The following is a 12,715-nucleotide window of genomic DNA, read 5'->3' as shown; positions in this document are numbered from 1 at the left end:
CTCACATATGTACATGGAGGGGAACCGTGTGAGAAGGAGAATTGCAATAGCTCTCGTGCTTTTGAATTGAGCTTGGGGAAGCACGTTCATCCAAATGTCACTCACCCCAACGTTCTTGAGCTGTGCTGTGCTTTGAGCAAATCAGATTTTCCCATTTCCTCGCCCTCCATCTGAAGAGTTGCCTCATCTGTGGAAGACACCAGCCTTTTGGCCTCTGCAGTCCACTGGCCGTCAGCGGAAACGGAGAACAGCATTCTCAGGAAGAGGAGGATGTCACCTGAGAGTTTCGGGGAGCATTCAAATCGTTCCCTGAAATTTTCTGCCAGCCTCGTCACGAAATCGTTTATCAATGGATCGTCCCGCGTTTCCTTCTTTTCGCAATGCTCCTGCGACGTGGAAGTACAACTTTCTCCCGTGAATCTCTCTCTCCAAAAGGTTCAGCTTTGATCAGAAAGCAGTGGGTCGCGTGCTCTACGGGGGCTTAAATCAAGTGTATGGTGTGACATGAGGTTAAAATAAATTAGAGCAGCGCGTACTTTATTTACATGTTGTGACAGGTGCGTTCAAGTAAGTGCCAATGGGTCAGCGCGGTCCAGATATTTGGTTCTCGCGGTCCGGATCTGGCCCGCGGTCTGCCTATTGTGTTTGTCTGCCATATGTAGTGTATATGTCGCAGCTGGTATCTTTAGAAAATAATGGATCTCTACAACAAAAACAACATGACAGCTCTGTCGGTGAAATTCTCAGTTGATTTTGGACAATCAGGTCTTTCTATTTTATATCAGCAGATGAGAACTCAATATCTCTTCGATATCAACAATATAGCAATTTAAACAGTTCAGTTCTGGCACCGGTGGAATAACTTTTCATTTCTTTGTGATTAATTTAACGGCGATTGTGATCCTGTCTCTGGGGATATGTGGAATTTGGAAATCCATCCCCCGTACCAGGTAGAAATGGCAAAAGGAGATCTCGTGCTAGTTGTCTTCGTTACGATTTTGTAGACAATTTACATCTATTATTATGCTAATTTATTGCTGATCACTCATATGTGCGCTCAGGCACTTCCACTGAGTGTTGTAAATAGGGCCAGTATCATTTGACTAAAAGTGTGCTTCACTTCCAATTGCTCTATCGCAGTTTGTTGACAACCGCTGCGGGAAGGATACTGCGCCAAGAGAACAGACACTGTGGTTATAATGATTATGTTGTTCATTGTATAACCATTTTCAACAACCATAGTTAGTATCTTCCTTTCTCTGACATACACTAAACAACAGCTCGCATGTCCTTTGCAAATGGTAAGTGTGTGGGCCAACATGTATCTTTGGACCAATGCAGGAAAAGTTCAGAGAAGAGCTGAAGAGTAGAATGAGGTGAATGCGAGATCACATGATGTGATTCTCATTGTACTTGTGGAAATTACGTGACTAATGCACTTTCGTTCAGAAAGTCCACGGCTCATTCCAAAGTGAAAGTTTAAGACGGCGACGAACCCCTTGCCTGACCGGTCAATGTCGATGCTCAGCAGTCTTACTGAGAGCAGATGGTACTAGAAATGGAACTCTGGCGTACAAAGCAATGTTTCACAATCTCGCATTCCTAATTAATCTTTTAATTTTGGGAGCGGGAGAGCAGACTTTTTTCTCATCGATATTTTTTCATCTACAAATTGCCCGGCACCAGCGAATAGATGCCTGTCGGAAATCTTCTCCCCATTCTGTCGCCAAATCAACGTCACAGCTTTACCTGAATCACTTCTTCCCGTCAGTAAACCAAGTGTTCATTCAGATTTTCATCACAGACTAAGTCACCTAGTTAGTCACATTACAGACAGTCCACTGAAGAAACACTTCAGGTAAACAGCTGATACCAATTGTGTCATGCTGCAATGAAAATAGCTTCACGGAGAAAAACAGAAAAGAACACTTTTGTTGAATTCTGATTATTTACACTGTCAAAGAGAAATAAAGTCACACAGCCCACACACAGGAGCGTCGGCACATTTTGTGCTGGGTTCCGTCTGTCTCTAAGAATCATCATCATCATAAGTCTGGACGTAGATGTGGAGAACCTGAGCTGCTAGCCGGAGTTTGAACTTTAAAGTGAGAGCGACAAGCACTACCCACTACGCTACCACACTAGACGGGTTACAACGACCAACGTCACACAACATGGAGCGCTATGGCCCCCTTTGCAGATCGATGGCCCATACAGTCCATGCCGAAACCTTCTGAACTGCATTCTGGGAAGTTTTATATATATATTTTTTCTGACACAGAGTTTGAACGTTTCAGATGAAACTATTCTATGTCTCAATATCTTACAAGGTGCACTATCACCCTCAAATAATTTACTGTAGGCGCAGCGTATTGAGTTTTTTTTTTAATTAAGGAGAGGCATTTAATTTGTCCGTTATATTCGGTAGTATTTTCCCTGGAAGGGGAATGCTCACGCCTCTTTACTTTTTGGTTGATTTGGTGCCACGATCGCGGCCAATATGGATAAGAATAATGTATTACTCGAAGAACTTCATCACATCCACACTGACAAGAGGGTCATTTGTGATTAATGTAAGGAGTCGTTTTCATGAAAGTACTGAAACAAATGGGCGGATTAAATACCAGAATTTCCATTGGAGAAGAGCACCAGCCCATCGCCATTGACATTTTCTGCCATTTCTTGCATTTGTACAATTTGAAAATTGTACCTGATGCTGGTTGCCATATTTTCCTTATGGGGTTGAACACATTTAGCATGAATGGGAAATCCATAATTATTGAGAAAACAACGTGGCCTGATCAAAGTTGTTGTTATCTGCAATCACACCTTATTTTATTCAAGAATCTCTTCCCAATAAACATTTTGATTGGGAAGTCGCACTTCAATGTGAAGAGGTAAGCGTGCAAACACTTCATCATTATCTTGGAATAACTAGCAAAATATTCTGCTATTTAGTTGAGGAGCTATTATTCTGTTGATAGCGGATATTACAGGAGGCAGTTTGTTCATGAAACATTGTATGGCCTGTCCTTATTGTCCAATGACAGAAGGATAACCGGGATATAGTGTTCTATGTCTAAGTCTGAATCATGATAAAACCGTAGACTTTACCACTTTAAAGTAGTAGACCCTCTTTAAGGGAGCCACCACCCAGGCAAGGGTTGACACACCGGTAGATTCCATAAGGTTATCCAAGTCATACTAAACGTGGTAGTCACTTATCCAGTTCCACGATATACGAAATAACTCCAACAGTGATTTTTTTTTCATAGGGGTGCCATTGTGCAGTGAACTACCACACACAGACAAAGTGTAAACCCACACGTGATATTCACAAAGGATTTCCCCTCACCAGAGAACCAACTCCTGCGGTTTAACTACGTGACAATCACACTTTCGTATTCGAATGGAATCAAACTCACCCTCACGGGCTACTTGGAGAGAGAGTCCAAACCGTGATCTCTTTGTCACTAGCTTTCTTCTGTTTCAAACCTTCCTCTCCTCTCCTCATTTTCTGCAAACTTCTAGTTGCAGCAGTTGTGAGAGTCACTTATCAATACTTCGATCGATCTCAACTCACCCCTTTGAACTACTGAAAGATTAAACCAGCGACAGACTCACTGGTGTGTTCTATTGACCGAATCCATCTTGACTTTAACTGTGTGTGTCTGTGTCTCCTTGTATATTCAAAACAAGCTGCAGGAAAAAATGTAAACATTCATTGCCCATCAAATAACTCTACCTCTCTCACCATGGCAACCCAGAAGCTGACAGCAGTTCTGCAGTCCGTAGAAATCCAATAGTGTCAAAAGGACAGTGTCATTCTCTCCGCGTTTTAAAGTGACAGCCCAAAGTGAATAAAACTTACGATTCCATCACAAATGAATCTGGTTTCTACTCGCTGGAATTCAGAAGGATGAGGGGGGTTCTCACTGAAACCTTTCGAATGTTGAACGTCCGAGACTGAGTAGATGTGCAAAGGATGTTTCCCATAATGGTGGAGTCTAAGACAAGAGGGCACATCCTTACGAGCAGACGGACGCATTTAAAACAGAGATGAGGAGAAATTTCTTCAAACAGAGGATAGCGAATCCGCCAGATGCAGCTGTGGAAGCCAGGTCGTTGGGTATATTTAACGAAGGGCTTGATTGAACTTGGCATCAAAGGTTACCTTGATAAGAGGCTCTGATCGTGTATAGACAGAGAGTTTTTTCCCATTGTTGAAATGGCTAGCACGAGAGGGCATAGTTTTATGACGCTTGGAGGTAGGTATGGATACCTGGAGCTTACAAAAATAGAGAGCTACGGGTAAACGTTGGTAATTCTAAGGTACGGACATGTTCAGCACAGCTCTGAGGTCCGAAAGGACTGCATTGTGCTGCAGTCTTTCTATGTTTCTATGTTACGGGAAGAAGGCGGGGGAATGGTGTTGAGAAGGAGAAAAATAAAAGGATCAGCAATGATTGAATGGTGAAGTAGAATCGATAGGCCAAATGGCCTAATTCTGTTCCTATGTCTTATGGGCTTATATCTATGTCTTATGACCAGTTAACTTGGTTCAGAACTACCAAGTGAGCCATTTGGACTACAACTCTTATATGACCTCCTGCTCTACCATTCTATGTTGCTCAGACTACTGCTGGAGAACTGTTGTCATCTCCGGTCGGCCGCATCAAGGAGGACGCTTATAGCCTAGAAAGGCGCAGTAAGGATTCACGGCTGTTGTAGAGTGGACTGGAGGACACGAGTCATAAGGAGACTGGATACATACTTTGCACTGATCCCAAAACTGATAGTGATCTAACACTGATTCTGCCCTCCACCTCCACATGCCCCACTATCACGATGCAATTGTAGGGTCATGTAAAGGGTGACAAAGGACACAAATTGTTCTTAACATAAACTGTAGTACATAACTAACAAACGTACGCTATACATCGGAAATATAACTCCTGTCGCTCACCGCAGAAGAGGCTCACCCACTCTTTATTTCGAACTACAACTCCTGTTGGTCACTGAGCTCAGCCGGCGGCAGCTGCCATATATGCGGGGCTGCGAGGTCATATAAGAGTTGTAGTCCAAATGGCTCGCTCCCAGCTTCAGCACTGTTCCTCAGCCACCACAGAAATCCGCTGGACGGACGGACTCATCGAGTTGTAGAAGGAGAACCGTGGCCGAAGACCATTGTCAGCAGCAACACTTGAAATTCGCCATGGAGATGGAAGTTGACGGCAGATGAGAGGAGACTGATGATGGGGGTAAATTTCCACCAAGCCTATCGTAACTCAGAATCACATCCATCCCCTGTCGTCACTGACTGGTCGATCAAATGATAACTCACACGATGATTAGTTAATATGTACGTCAGTCATGGAGTGTGACCTTGCAAAAAGTTAGAGTATCACCAGTCAGAGATCAGGCGATGACTACTGTGGGGTTTCTCTTACTGCATATACCTTACTGCTGGGTAAAATGAACTTGTGCGTGTGTATATGCCAGGATGTGTGCTATTGGTGTCTCTGTTTCTGTGCGTTAGTGTGTGTCACTGTTGGAGCATTTTTTATTTGTTTTGTGTGTCATGTATCTGTTTTCGTTTGGGTGTGTGTGTACGTCTTTTTGAGCAGCGTGACTGTGTGTGTGCTTCTTATGTCTGCTTTTGCGTCTGCATGTGTGTGCGTTTGTGAGTGTGAGGATTTCTATATGTTTCTGAGAGTTTACGTTCGGGTCAGTGCGTTTCCATATGTTTTTTTCATGCTTGTGTTTGGGCATGTTCGTGTTTTTTGTGAGTGTTTTGTGTATATGTGTGTGCGATACTGTGAGCTTTTCTGCGTGAGAGTATTTTTGTAGATGTGACATTGTGTGTGTGTGTGTGTGTATGTATGTGTGTGTCGGGGTGTGGATGTGTGTGTGTGTGGGAGTGTGGATGTGTGTGTGTGTGTGTGTGTGTGTGTGTGTGTGTGTGTGTGTGTGTGTGTGTGTGTGTTGGGGGGTGGATGTGTGTGTGTGGGGGTAGATGTATGTGTGAGTGTATGTGTGTGTGGAGTGGTGGTGGAGGTGTGTTCGATTTGTTTCTTTGTTGTCCTCACTGATCAGGATTCTATCAGCTTCAACTACAAATTAGACCGAGGGACATGCTCTACACCACAGTTAGTGGCAGAGCATTTAACAGGTTCACTACTCTTTTCTTACCACTCTTCTGATTGATCCACACATTTGAGACTGTGGCCTCTAATTCATAATACCGCCAACACAGGAAAACTCCTCTCTACATCCATCCTATTTAGTCCTTTCAGAATTTGGTGGGTTTCAATGAGATTCCCCACCCCCGCATTCGTCTAAATTCCAGAGAGAACAGGTCCACAGCAGACAAAGTGCGAGAGAGACAGATATAGATCGTTTTATTATCGAAAGTATCCTTATGAAACTCGTCTAGACCCTCTCCAATGACAACATCTACTATCTGAGATATGATACAAAAATTGTGGACAATACCCCAGTTGCTGTCTGACTAGAGTCTTTGGATTATCTCCGTGCTTTTATATTCTATCCTTCTTGAAATAAATGGCAGCATTGCATTTGCCTGCAATAGGCCTGCAAATTAACCTTCTGGGAGTCTTGAACGAAGACTCTGAGTCCCTCTGCACCTCTGATGTTCGAACCTTCTCCCCATTTGGAGAATAGTTCGCAGTATTGTTCGTTTAAACAAAATGTATTATCATGAATTTTCCAACACTGTACTCCATCCGCCACTTCTTGCACGTTCTTCCAATTTGTTTAAATTCCTGCTGCAATCGCATTGCTTCCTCAGCACTACCTACCCCCCACCTATCTTTGTATTATCCGAAATCTTTGCCACAAAGCCATCAATTCTATTCTCTGAAAAACAATATGGAAAAATAGCCGTCCCAATACAGAGCCCTGAGGAACACCACTAGTCAATGGTAGCCAAATGGAGAAAGCTTCCTTTATTCACAGTCGTTGGCGACTGCCTGTCAGCCATTCATCTATCCATGTCGGTGTCTTTCCTGTAACGCCGTTGGATTTTATATTGTTAAGCAGCCGTATGTGTGGCACCTGATCAAATTCCTTGTGAAAATCCAAGTAAATGTCATCCGCGGCTTATCCTTTGTACATCCTCCTTGTTACTTACCTAAAAAACTCTATCAGTCTTGACAGGCAGGGTTTCCCTTCATAGAAACGATAATGACTGATTTATTTTTATAAGTATTCTCCAAGTACCCAGGAACCTCATTCTTAATGACAGACTCTAACATTTCCCAAACACTGACATTAAGCTAACTTGCCTACAATGTTCTTTTTTTTGCCTTCCTCCCTTCCTCATGAATGGAGTGACTTTTGCCAACCTCCAGTCCTTAGGGAATATGACAAAATCAAGGTATTCTTTAAGATTATGACCACTGTATCCGTTATCTCTTCGCAACCTCTTTCATGGATGTAGTCCATCTGAACGAGATGACTTACCCACCTTAAAACCTTTGAGTTTGCCTAGCCTCTACTCCTTGGTATTCGCAATGACATTGACTCCTGTTCGCTCCTGCTCCCTTACAATCACGGATTTTTGGCACAGTGCTTGTATCTTCCAAGTTGAAGACTGCGGGAAGGTGCCCATTCAGCTGATCTGCCATTTCTTTGTCCCCCATTACTACCTCATCAGCATCAGTTTCCAGTGGTCCAATATCCGCTCTAATCTTCCATTTACACTGTCTATAACGGAGAAAACCCCCGTTTATATCCTGCTATATGTTATTGGCTAATTTGTATTCGGAATGGCCCAAGGTGGTGTTGAAGGCCGTCGTCAACTCGTCCACTTCGCGGATGCGGAAAAGATGGTAGGCGTTGCCGAGATCAAGCTTATTGAAAACGTAGACTCTTTGTAGTAGTTCAAATGCCGAGGGCATGAGCGCAATAGGGTAACGGTTCTTAACAGTGACTTCATTCAGTCCCCGGTAATCAATGCATGGACGGAGGGAGCTGACGTTCTTTTCGACAAAGAAAAAAAAAACAGCACCAGCAGAGGAGTAAGACAGCCGGATGATTCCTGGAGCCACAAACTCTTGAATGTACTTATTCATGGCTTCTTTTGCAGGTACAGACAGGGAATACCCTTGGGGGCGATATGCCAGCTAAAATGTCAATGGCACAATCGTATGGACGATCAGACGCCAGGAAGTGGCCCGAACCATGCTGAAAACAGCCTTGAGGTCAATGTATTCAGGATGTATGTCACTAATGTCCGGAGATTACTCGGGGGATGCAGATTTTGAGACATGGGGAGCCGAGCATGGTGGAGACACTGAGAGTGACAGAATGGGCTCCACCCTACACTCTTGCGACTGAACCAGTCAATGTGGGTTTGTGTCTGACAAGCTAGGGATGGCTGAGGACAATGGGAGTTTCAGGAGAGTCAATGACATAAACCTTTAACTGTTCATGATGGTTTCCCGATAAACTGAGACTCACCGGGTCCGTGATATGGGTGCAGTTAGCCAGTCTCTGAAAGTTCAAGGCGCTGGTAATCAATTGTGACTGGAGAGCAAACGTGGGTAACACCCATCGGGCAACCAAGCCAGAATCGATAAAACACCCCTGAGCACCATAATCGACCAAGACGGAAACTGCTCGCCGTTGGACGCCTCACTCCATAGAAGCTGGTATGAGAGTGAGTGGCGTCGAGGAAGGCCGGACAATGATGACGCTCACCAGTACTCCTCATTCTACTGGTGTGCGCTTGGCTTTTGCAGGGCAGGCGGAGATGAAGTGGTCTGTTTTGTCACAGTACTGACAGGAGCGGGTACTGATTCTCCTTCGTCTTTCAGTCGGCGTCAGTTTGGGAGAATCAACCTTTATAGTTTCTTGATTTGGAACGGAATTTGTACATAGGGGTTAACGGCAGGTCAATGCAGAGTGACGAGGAGCTTGGAACTTACCCAATGCCCACAGAGACCTTCTGGAACCCCTCATTCAGCGGCTTTGCTGAAGACGAACATATATGCGGATAGCCAAATCCCCCAGGGCTTCAAAGATGGCAAGAAGGTCCTGTTTGACCAGCTCATCTTTGATGTCTTCGGAGAGGCCATTCAGGAAGGTGTCGTACTGTGCCTATGAGTTCCAGCCGCTGTAGGTGGCTAGGGTCCGGAACTCTATAGCATAATCTGACACATATCCGCGCCCCTGGTGCATATGCAGCATTTCACGGGCAGCTTCCCTCCCATGTTTGGAGCGATCAAATGCTTTCCTCATCTCCTCAAGAAATAACTGAAAACTACTGCAGAAAGTGGAGCCGGCCTCCCAGACGGCTGTTCCTGCTTCTTTTGCCCGGCCAGACAGTTGCGTGATGACGTAGGCTTACTTGGCTCGATCAGTCGGAAATGTTGTTGGTAGCGTTTCAAAAATGAGGATGCACTGTGAAAGAAAAGAGCGACTGGTACCGTGCTCACCTGAGTACTTTTCTGGCGGAGGCAGACGTAGCTCTTGGACTGGCGGAACAAACGAGGACGAGTTGGGGGGCAGTGCATAAGATGGAATTGCATTTGGGACAGGTGGTATGACTGTGTCTGGGCCACAATATCGGATACATTGGCAGAAAGCGACTCCACAACCCTGAACACAGAGTCCAGCTGGTTCTGGTATCTCCGCAGCATCACTCCCTGTTGTTCCAGGGCAGCTCTGAGACAGTCGGGGTCTGCTGGATCCATTTTGGACAGATTGTACTGTCAGGGCGCTGGAGTAGGGATCCAATCGCAGACCGTGTACTGTGCACACAGTGATGTTATTTGAGTAACAGAGTCGGCATTAAAATTCAAGTAGAGATCAAAACAGCCAGAGAAATCCAAAAACAAAATAGAATTGGGAAACAGAGTCGTTACTCAGACGGACAGAGCACAGATACGCAGCTAGAAAGGCTCAGGAAAATTCACCGGCAAAATCTGACACGGGAAATCAACAAGTGAAAACACGGGACTGAAATACACTGAGAAATAAACAAAGAGGCAGATGATAAGTGGAGCACAATGAAACATACGTGGCAGCAATACAGGTAATAATGAGAAACAGATAAAAGACGGAATACTCAGTAATACAGGGGCCGGAGAAGAGGAGGAGCGGGGGCAGGAGCACATTGCAATACAAAACCACAGCCTCACCGCTAGGGGGAAACATACAAAATGACAGAGTTCAGCTGGAAGTACTGACACAAACAAGGAGGGGACGCTTCTTACGAGACATTCAGAGGCTGAAAGCGATCATATTTGAGACTCTGCGCCATTCGCCACTTGGTCCATCCTTAACTGATTCACTTCAGCCGTTTGGATAGAACCACTACGCCGCAAGTAACTCTGCTGATTCTCTAGCCGATATATGTAGGCAGAAAGTTTCTCCTTTCTTTCCTGAAGCATGTTCCTCAACCACATCATGAACTGCATTGAGCTTTCCGGCGCACCAAAAACGTTTTCTCGCGCGAAGTAGTCAAGCGTTTCTCTGTATTTAAACATCTCATCACCTCAGCAGCCGAAGCTCTCAGACTCTCCACCAGTCGCTATCTTTTCAGATTATCAGTGCACTACCACTCATCTGAGAGGTCTGCTGCACTCAAGTCCCATATTTGCCCTCCCCCTCGGGGGTGGGATTCATTCATGAGAACATTTCCAGAGTTATCTAACTGGGACTCTCTCTCGGTGCACTTGGCCATTTATTCGCCAGGGACAACTACACCGTCTGGAACAGACAAATCCGTGAGATTGGGATGTTTCGCCCACCCAAGCCCCTGTATGTATGAATGCTGTGTGATTTGCTGCCATGTTTCAAGCTCGCCGCGAGAAATAACAGATCAAACACAGTATACAATTCAACTAACTATATTTATGAATGGAAACTTAAATAAAGAGTTAGAGAAAAGAAAAAGGTAAAGAGTTAAAAGTACATTAAACGTACACAATGAAAATGTGCAAAGGTTGGGGCTTAAATCTTCCAAAAATCATATTCACCGATCCACAGTTATCGACCGCACCTTCGCTCCAACAAATCAGGGTTACTTGTCGAATCGAATACTACGTCCAGTTATCTGCAGCGTCTTCGCTCTTCATCTTCCACCGAACAAAAACCACAGGGGTCAGGCAGAAGAATCGCTCACTTTCCCAGCCTTCTTTCCGGAGTGAATGACTCACATTCCTCAACAGCCCTTATATCTAATAAAGAAAACAAGCATGGTTAGCAGTGAAACCATTAATTCTGTTAACGATTCTGTAGATTGTTCTTGCTGTATCTTTAAGGTGGAAGCAGCTATTTTGTGAACTATTTGAAAATATTTTTGCTCACGGGTAACGTAATGAGCATACGGGATTGTTAACGGGTTTGTTGAGCGCGCGGATTAGTGGCACACACGGACGTGAGGTTGCGCAGTAATTTAGGGCACGTGCGGATTTGTGAATATGCGGAGGTTTATGGGTACCCACGGAGTTTGAGCTATTGGATGGCTGTGTGGTGTGGGGGGGGGGGGGGAGACATAGTTGAAGTGTGTCTTATTTATAGAAACCTGATTACCAAATGCATACCGAAGTTCGATTTTCGACTATTTTGTCGCTTTTCCAATACCTGAACCTATGTGACCAACATATTTGACAGACGTCCAGTGAAATTTTTTAACCCTGCAGCTTTCACTTCGCCCAACACGTATATTGGCAGGTTGAATGATTTCGCTATCAACATTTCCTTTCCAGGACATGGTTCCTCTCCCACTAGTCGCACAAGAAAACTGGACATTACAGTCACGGGAAAAACGTGTACCATCGGCATTCTCTGCCTGAGGGTAACTCTCCGCCCCGATGTACACCTGACAATTACTGTCATTTGATTTCACCTGTACAACAGATGGCTTCTGCATTTTGGGCCTCACCGCAATCCCAGCAGATAAGTGTGACTACTCTACGCGGTGTTCCGGAGCATCCACCAGAAAAGCCTTGCCAACAGGTATTCCAGGAAATCGGGGGCTGCCCGTCTCCGTAGCTACGTCACCAGGCGGATTTAGATTGGGTGTACCACACAATTCCTCGTTTTTGCTCATAGAGGTCGGCCACTCACTTCTTCCAAATCAGCTCTGAAAATAGGGTGAATGGACGAGGTGTTCAGAAAGGTCTCTCCAACTTTCCCCTTGCAGGCTCCGACTGGCCTCATTGCGAGAGGTGTATTGCTCCCAGAAGAATTCAAGCGGCACCCTTCTCGAGCAACTCTGGACACACCAACAATAACGTATGAATGACCTCAGTTACTCGCACATCGTCCTCGGAAAATTTTTGCTTCAATAACAACATCATACGGGCAGTCATCAGTACTAAGTCTCCAGATCTCTGGCGTTTTGCCCTGTTTGGTGTCAGCACCCGCGGATAACATTATCGACACCACAGCTCTAAAATCTGCCACGAACTCCTGTAACAGTCCGTCTGTGGGATATCAGGCATCACTTCAGCCACGGAAGCTATTACCAAGGAATGGACCATTCTGGTACTCCCGCTCCTCCATCGCATTTTCCTCCTATCTTTCTTCTCCGATCAGCTCAACGGAAAATAGAGTGGGCGCGTCTTACGTGACATTTGGAGACTGAAATCATCACGTTTGTGACTGTGCGCCTTTCGCCACTTGGTCCATCCTTAACTGATTCACATCCAGTTAGTGGGCTCTCTACGCCAGAAGCAACTGA

The sequence above is a fragment of the Hemitrygon akajei genome, chromosome 8 (assembly GCF_048418815.1).
Source record: "Hemitrygon akajei chromosome 8, sHemAka1.3, whole genome shotgun sequence".
NCBI lineage: Eukaryota > Metazoa > Chordata > Chondrichthyes > Myliobatiformes > Dasyatidae > Hemitrygon > Hemitrygon akajei.
This window is presented reverse-complemented; position numbering follows the sequence as displayed.